Genomic DNA, 7,132 nt, shown 5'->3' with positions numbered 1-7,132 from the left:
AAAAAAAAAAAAAATTTAAAAAAAAAAAAAAAAAAAAAAAAAAATTCTTTTTAAAAGACATTTGGGGTGCCTGGGTGTCTCAGTCGGTTGAGCGTCCGACTCCGGCTCAGGTCATGATCTCACGATTCGTGGGTTCTAGCCCCACATCGGGCTCTGTGCTGACGGCTCAGAGCCTAGAGCCTGCTTCGGATTCTGTGTCTCCCTCTCTCTCTCTCTCCCCCTCCCCAACTCTCTCTCTCTCAAAAATAAATACACAAACTTAAAAAAAAAACACAAAACAAGGACGTTTATTATCCCACACATTGAGGACTGGAGAGGTAAAATCGTTCTAGGGGCCGTTAATCTGGTGGCATGTGTCCCCATGAACAGAGGTTGTTTCTGACTCTCTGCCCTACTGTCTTCAGCATGTTGGCTACTTCCTCATGATCACAAGATGGCTGCAGTGCCTCCAGGCATCCCATCACCACCCTTCAAAGTCTAGAAACAGTAAAGAGACACACCAATCTTGGATCTTCTTTTAATAGAGGAAAACCGTCCCAGAAAACTGTCCTCCATGTCTCACTAGTCAAAAACAGGTTACATGCTCAGAGCTAACCCAATCACCCACCGAGGCAGGTGGGGGCCATGTTGGCTAGACTGGGGCCCGTCTTCCTCTGAAGCAGATGCTGACGGGTTGAGCACTGAATCAAGGAATCAGAGATTCAAGGAGGAAGCGAGCCCAGCACTGCGTCCACCAGGCCAGCCGGAGGCCCAGATGCACTCACCATAAGGATTCTCCCCCACCAGGACAGCTCCCCAGTGTAGACGGCGAGGACGGTGCCGGCCCAGTGTCCTTGTGACTCAGATAAGAAGGGGTGAGACTCTGGCTCGCACCGAAATGAGAACCGCCAGCCTCACTGTGAGCTCGCTTATCTAGAAGACACGCGTCCACCTTCCTTAGAGAGATCTGGGGAAGGGATCCTATTAAAGATGTGGCCTCCACGCACCCGGGAAGCAAAGCCTCTGGCGAAGGCCAGCGGGCCGCGCAGGTGATGGGCGCCGCTGCGCGGTGCCCGGGTCTTTAATTTCCTGCAGGAAACCTGACGCCTCCCTGTCTGGAGATGTGTCCGCTCACGCAGGAGCGGGGAGCCGGAGTGGAAGAGCCCTTCACACTTTCACGTCACGGATTCAGGCTCCTTGAAGAGACGCCTGTCCAGAGACGCGCCCGCGGCTCCGCCCCCTCCGAGCACCCTCGTGGGCAGGGTGGGGCTCGCTCTTTGGAACCAAGTAAGGGGGTGACCCAGAGCCAGGCAGGCGACAAGGAGGAGGGAGGAGAGAGGTGTGCAGAGCTGGGGGACAGAGCAGCCCTGGGAGGGCCCGCCAGCGGCTCGAAGGCCGAGGGGCCGGCTGCACAGAGGGGACAGGTGGAGGGAAGGGAGGCCGCGGCAGAGGACAGAGGACAGAGGACAGAGAACAGAAGAAGGAGAGCCCGAGGGGAAAGGCCTCGAGGGCTCGGCACACAGCCCCCTGGCCACCACTTTCTCAGGGACTCTTGTCAACACCGGCACTTGCCGTGGGAATTTCCAGCGGTGGGTCACCTTCTCGCGGCCGAGGACAGAGATCCAGGGGGTCACGCCCCGTCTTTCCAGCCGGGCAGGACCCAGATGTTTCCAGACCCGGGACCAGGTGGTACTGAGAGGCCGAGCGGTCATTTTCCAAAGAGGCCTGGGACACACAGGAATCTTGGTTAAAGGGAGGGAAGACACAGCCAGGACCCCCGGGGTCGTGATGACGTGTGTGCTCAGACCTTCGACCCTTGTCCTCCTGAGCCCCGCGGCTGGGAGGACCGCAGTCTGAAGACAATCCACACACCCCATCGTCCCTCACAGTGCACGTGGGCATCTCCAAAAGTAATCCCCAACGTGGCATAAGCTGTCTCCCTCGATAGGCTGCCTAGAGAACTCTTCTTCATCCCTCAAGGCCCTGTTCAAACGAGCCTCCTTCGTGAGACCCTCCCTGATCCCCACAGCCCCAAAGAGGGTCAGCCGTGACCTCTGCCGTGAGCCTCCGACACTGTAGGTACTCCCAGTGGGAGTGGCTTGTCCTTACGCGTCTGTGTGCCCGGCGTGGGGGACAACACCAGGAACAGACAGGGATGCCACACACTTGGGAACTAACGGATGAGCAAAAAAAGAAGTCTGACTAGAGCGTGAGCTTCTCAGCTCACGCGGAATTAAATCAAATCCCTGAACTTTGAAACCAACGGGGCTCGGTGTTCACCAAGCCCTTCTCACATCCCTGGAAATACTTTTCTAATCTATGCTAATCTGTACACATAGGAGGCTTTCAGTGCTTTTATTGACTTCTCAGGGGCGCCTGGGTGGCTCAGTCGGTTGAGTGGCCGACTTCAGCTCAGTTCGTGATCTCACAGTTTGTGGGTTCCAGCCTCACGTCGGGCTCTGTGCTGACAGCTCGGAGCCTGGAGCCTGCTTCGGATTCTGTGTCTCCCTCTCTCTCTGCCTCTCCCCTGCTTGCACTCTCTCTCTCCCTCTCTCTCTCTCTCTCTCAAAAATAAACATTAAAAAAAAATTACTTCTCTGAATTCTCATAGTAATATTTGCTTGCTCATATAAAAATCTGGAAAGAACAGAAAACAATAAAGGAGAAAATGTACAACCCACCTACCTGAAGTATCGTTAACATTTAGCAAACTGCAGTCTTTTCTGTGCATTGTGCTTTCCCTGCACAGCTGAGACGGTCGGTTGTAATGAGTGTGTACCTGATACTTTCCGTCTTGCTGATTTCATTAAAGGAAGCCACGCAGATACATTAAATTTCATCCCACTGACACACCACCACCAACCCCACCCGCCTGGCACCTTCGTTAGGTGGCGCCGCGCCCCCCGTCTGGCTCCAGGCTGTGCTCAGAGGCTCACGAGTCTCAGGCACTTGTCAGGTCCTGCTGTTCCCGGCGCCACTGCCCTGAACCTCCGGGAGGAAGGTGTGCGTGTCTGGGCAGCACCAGACGTGGGCTCCGGAAGGGCCTCCTCTCGGCCAGCGTGGGTGCAGGAGACGCTACCTGCACTGGGGCCCGCGAGCTGACCCTAAAGGCAGCACCCCTGGTGTCCGGACGCGCACGAGGTGAGCTCACCCGGGGCAGGACCCGCCTGTCTTCTTGCCATGACCCACCCAGAGCCTCCACAGAGCCCAGCACGTGGTGGGTGAGTGAATGAGTGAGTGAATGAATAAGTGAATGAACGAGTGACTGAATGAGTGAATGAGTCAATGAATGAGTGAATGAATGAATGAGTGAGTGACTGAATGAGTGAATGAGTGAGTGAATGAATGAGTCAATGAGTGAATGAATGAGTGAATAAGTAAATGAATGAGTCAATGAATGAGTGAATGAATGAGTCAATGAGTGACTGAATAAGTGAATGAGTGAGTGAATGAATGAGTCAATGAGTGAATAAGTGAATGAATGAGTGAATAAGCGATGAATGAGTCAATGAATGAGTGAATGAATGAGTCAATGAGTGACTGAATGAGTGAATGAATGAGTCAATGAATAAGTGAATGAGGGGCGCCTGGGTGGCGCAGTCGGTTAAGCGTCCGACTTCAGCCAGGTCACGATCTCGCGGTCCGGGAGTTCGAGCCCCGCGTCAGGCTCTGGGCTGATGGCTCAGAGCCTGGAGCCTGTTTCCGATTCTGTGTCTCCCTCTCTCTCTGCCCCTCCCCCGTTCATGCTCTGTCTCTCTCTGTCCCAAAAATAAATAAACGTTGAAAAAAAAAATTAAAAAAAAAAAAAATAAGTGAATGAATGAGTGAATGAATGAGTGAATGAATGAGTCAATGAATGAATCAATGAGTGACTGAATGAGTGAGTGAATAAGTGAATGAATGAGTGAATGAGTGAGTGAATGAATGAGTGAATGAGTGAATGAGTGAATGAGTGAATGAATGAGTGAATGAATGAGTGAATGAATGAGTGAATGAATGAGTGACTGAGCGGTGCCCCGTTGGGGGGTGGGTGAGCTGTGCCTTCCACGTGTCACACCCCACGACGGCAAACACAGAACCCCAAGCCTCTGGGGAAGTCTGGGGACATAATGTGGCAGTGGCAGGACAGTGTTCCAAGTGCCTGGGCCAGAGCGCGGGGGGACGGCCAGACCACGGCCCCAGCTGAGCCTCGAACACTAAGGAAGCGCGAGGCCCCCGTCTCCCACCCCCTCCCTCTCTCACACCTACACACTCACTGCTACGCACCTGTGCCTCTCCGATGGCATCCGGGGCAACCAGCTGGACAGGAAGCCCGCCAGGTGAGGAAGGTCACAGCGGGGCTCTCCTGTGGTCACCGGAGGAGCGGCTCTTGTGTGACGGCCGCTCAGCGGACAAAGCGGGTCAGCAAGCCCGAGGGCATCTGTCCAGTGGGTCACTCGCCGGGCCCCACACCTGAGAGCCAGGGGTGAACAACGTGTGTCCCTCCTTGCGGCGCCCACCTCTCTGTCCCCCACACCACCACCCCCAGAGCCCCAGCACCTCACATGGCAGGTGTGCCCCCGGTCCTGGTGACCCAGCCTCGTGACAGCTCCCAACATGGCCCTCCCTCCGTCCCTGCCCCTCTGCCCCAAGTCACATCCCTCACACCTAACTGGCCCCACCGCCGTCCCCCCGCCCTCAAACCCGCCTCCGCAGGGCAGCACAGAAATCGCTGGAAAACGCAAATCTGACCGTGCCGCCCCTTCCTCTGCTTCAGACCCTGGAAAGGCTTCCCGGAGCTGCCGGATAAAAGCCAAGTCCTCGCGGGTGGCCCCCCTCGGCCTGGCTCTCTTCCGTGCCGCGCCCTTCCCACCCCACCTGCCACACACGCTCTCCCAGCCCCTGGAGAGCCCAACCCCTCACCACCCAGGGCTCCTCTGCTTGGAACGCTGGCAATGTCTCCCCCCGCCCTCCCACCTTCTTCATCTGCCTGCCAGGCCCTCCCTCCGCAGGACTCCCAGGCGACCACCACCTCCTCCGGGAAGCCGTCCCTAACTCCTCAGGCTACTCCGTTAACACCCTGCACCTGTCCATCAGCGTGTCCGTGGTAATCAGTGTGCGCTTAGCACTGGCGCCCCCCAGCCTGACACCCACTGAAACAGAAGCCCCAAGGAGTGGGCACCTGTTACCCTAGGGCCTGGAGCACAGAGGTGCCACAAGACGTTGTTAAGTGACAAATACAGTGCGGGGCCAGGGGCTGTGACAGTGGGGAGAGCCACGTGTGTCAACCCAGGAGAGTGGGCGGGGCTGAGGGCATCTCCCTGTGTAATGAGGGGAAGGGCTGGGGCGTCTCCCTGGAGAGAGGGCGGAGCTGGGGAGAGTGGGCGGGGCGGGGGCGGCTCTCAGCACAGTGGGCGGGGCCGGGAGTGTCCTCGGAGAGTGGGCGGGGCGGGGGCGGCTCCCCGGGGGAGTGGGCGGGGCTGGGAGGTCTCCCTGGAGAGCGGGCGGGGCTGGGTCCTTTCCCAGGGTCTGTAACGCTTGAGCTGAGTTCTGATGGATGAGGACCCGTGAGCCAGCTGGGGAGCAGAAGCCAGGGTAGTCTCACTTCCGGCTGAGAGCAAGCTTCCAGTCCCGCTGGGGAGAGTGGGGATAATCCCACATGGCCTGTGCTCAGTGAGTTTGAGAGCACTCCTTAAGACAGGTGCCAGAGAGTAAGTAGGAGGCAGGTGCGAAGGGCCTTACAAGCAGGACAAGTAGTCAGAAGAGGGAGCATGAAAGGATTTACGCAGGGGGTGCCCCTGCTCTGGCTGCAGAAAGCGGGCATAGGACCGAGGCTGGGGACAGGAAGGCCAGTGTGGAGGCCACTGCAGCCGTCCGGGGGGTGGGGCCTGTACTCCGCCCGGGAGGAGAGAAAGAGCAAAACTGGAGAGTCATCAGACAGGACTGACAGGGCTTGGTGACAGGAGGGATATGGGGTTAGGAGAGAAAGGATCATCCCCAAATCCTGCCCTGAGCAGCTCTAGGAGGTGCATTCCCCGAGACCCAGATTGCAGGAGAAAGAAGGGGCCGGAGGTGCTGACACAGCACTTTTCCGGGGCTGGGACAAACCGTGCACAGGCCAGACAGGCCTGGAGCTCAGGACAGATGCCAACAGGGCTGTGGTTCAGTTCAGAAAAGATTCGTCGAGCCCCTGGGACGAAAGGCCAGTGCTCCCAAGTGTGAGCACCACAGAGCTGTGGGAGTGGGGTGCACAGCTCCCAGAGGGACCCCAGACACGGCCTGGGAGCTGGCGGTGCAAGGTGGGGAGAGGCGCACGAAGGGCAGGTCGCCGGAGCCCCCAGTGTCCTTCTGGCCACCTGACACTCGGAAGTTGCCGTGTAGCCCCTGGAGGGGGTGATCAAAACTCTGACACGGTCAGATGTCTGGCCACGTTGGGAGACAGTCAGACAGAGGGTAACAGACCCCACCAGCCACGGCCCCCCTACTTCCTCGTAACAGAACCCAAGGTTTGCTCAGTCCTTCACCTCCCACGGGGCCAAATGTCTCAGAGAAGGGGGCTACACCTGTGGGCCCAGGGGTCGAGTCACAGCTGGTCGGAGGCCACTGCGGTGACCCCAGTGCCCTTCACGGGCCAAGGACGCCCCTGGAATGAGAAGAGGTGGGCAGGAAAAGAGGGGCAGGATTAGGATGAAGTGGACACAGAAGTAAGGACGTGCTTTCAACAGCACCGTCCACACCGCTCGCCCACAAGAGGCACCACGCAGACTAAACCCGGAACTACAAAACGAGTCTCACTCACTTTGGGAGAATTTAAGCCACATAAAAATATTCCCTGACCGAAAGGAACCTCAATCAGAAATCAGCAACAGAAAGATCGCAGAAGCCTCCAACACTTACAGGCTAAATACCACACTTCCAAATAACCCACGGGCCGCACAGGAGATGGGGAGAAGACGGAGAATATTTTGAACAAAAAGAAAACACAACAAATTGGAATTTGCTGCAAAAGCGGTACTTGGGGAGCTGATAGCCTGTAAGGCTACAGGGATCAAACGCCTGCATCAGAGAAGAGAGGAGGCGCTGAGTGAACGACTCCGGCTCTTACATTAAGAAATTAGGAAAAAGAAGAGAAAACAACCCTAAGTAAATGAAAGAAAGGAGTATCAGGGTTGGA

The 7,132-nt window shown here is 56.7% G+C and overlaps 1 long non-coding RNA gene across 1 annotated transcript; it reads right to left on the bottom strand.

The window, feature by feature from the left end:
• Positions 1-300: 300 nt before the first annotated feature.
• On the bottom strand, positions 301-4,361 carry LOC124521839 (uncharacterized). Its single transcript, XR_006964608.1, has 4 exons — positions 4,246-4,361; positions 2,665-2,776; positions 765-1,704; positions 301-477 (listed from the first exon to the last, which is right to left on the bottom strand). It is a non-coding gene; the product is annotated as an uncharacterized LOC124521839 (long non-coding RNA).
• Positions 4,362-7,132: the final 2,771 nt, after the last annotated feature.

This window comes from Lynx rufus, unplaced genomic scaffold, assembly GCF_022079265.1.
Source record: "Lynx rufus isolate CCGP_SWC_20201006 ecotype Redwood Valley unplaced genomic scaffold, mLynRuf1.p SCAF_31, whole genome shotgun sequence".
NCBI classification, from domain to species: Eukaryota; Metazoa; Chordata; class Mammalia; order Carnivora; family Felidae; genus Lynx; species Lynx rufus.
The sequence above is the reverse complement of the archived record's forward strand: the minus strand, read 5'-3'. Positions and strand labels throughout refer to the sequence as shown.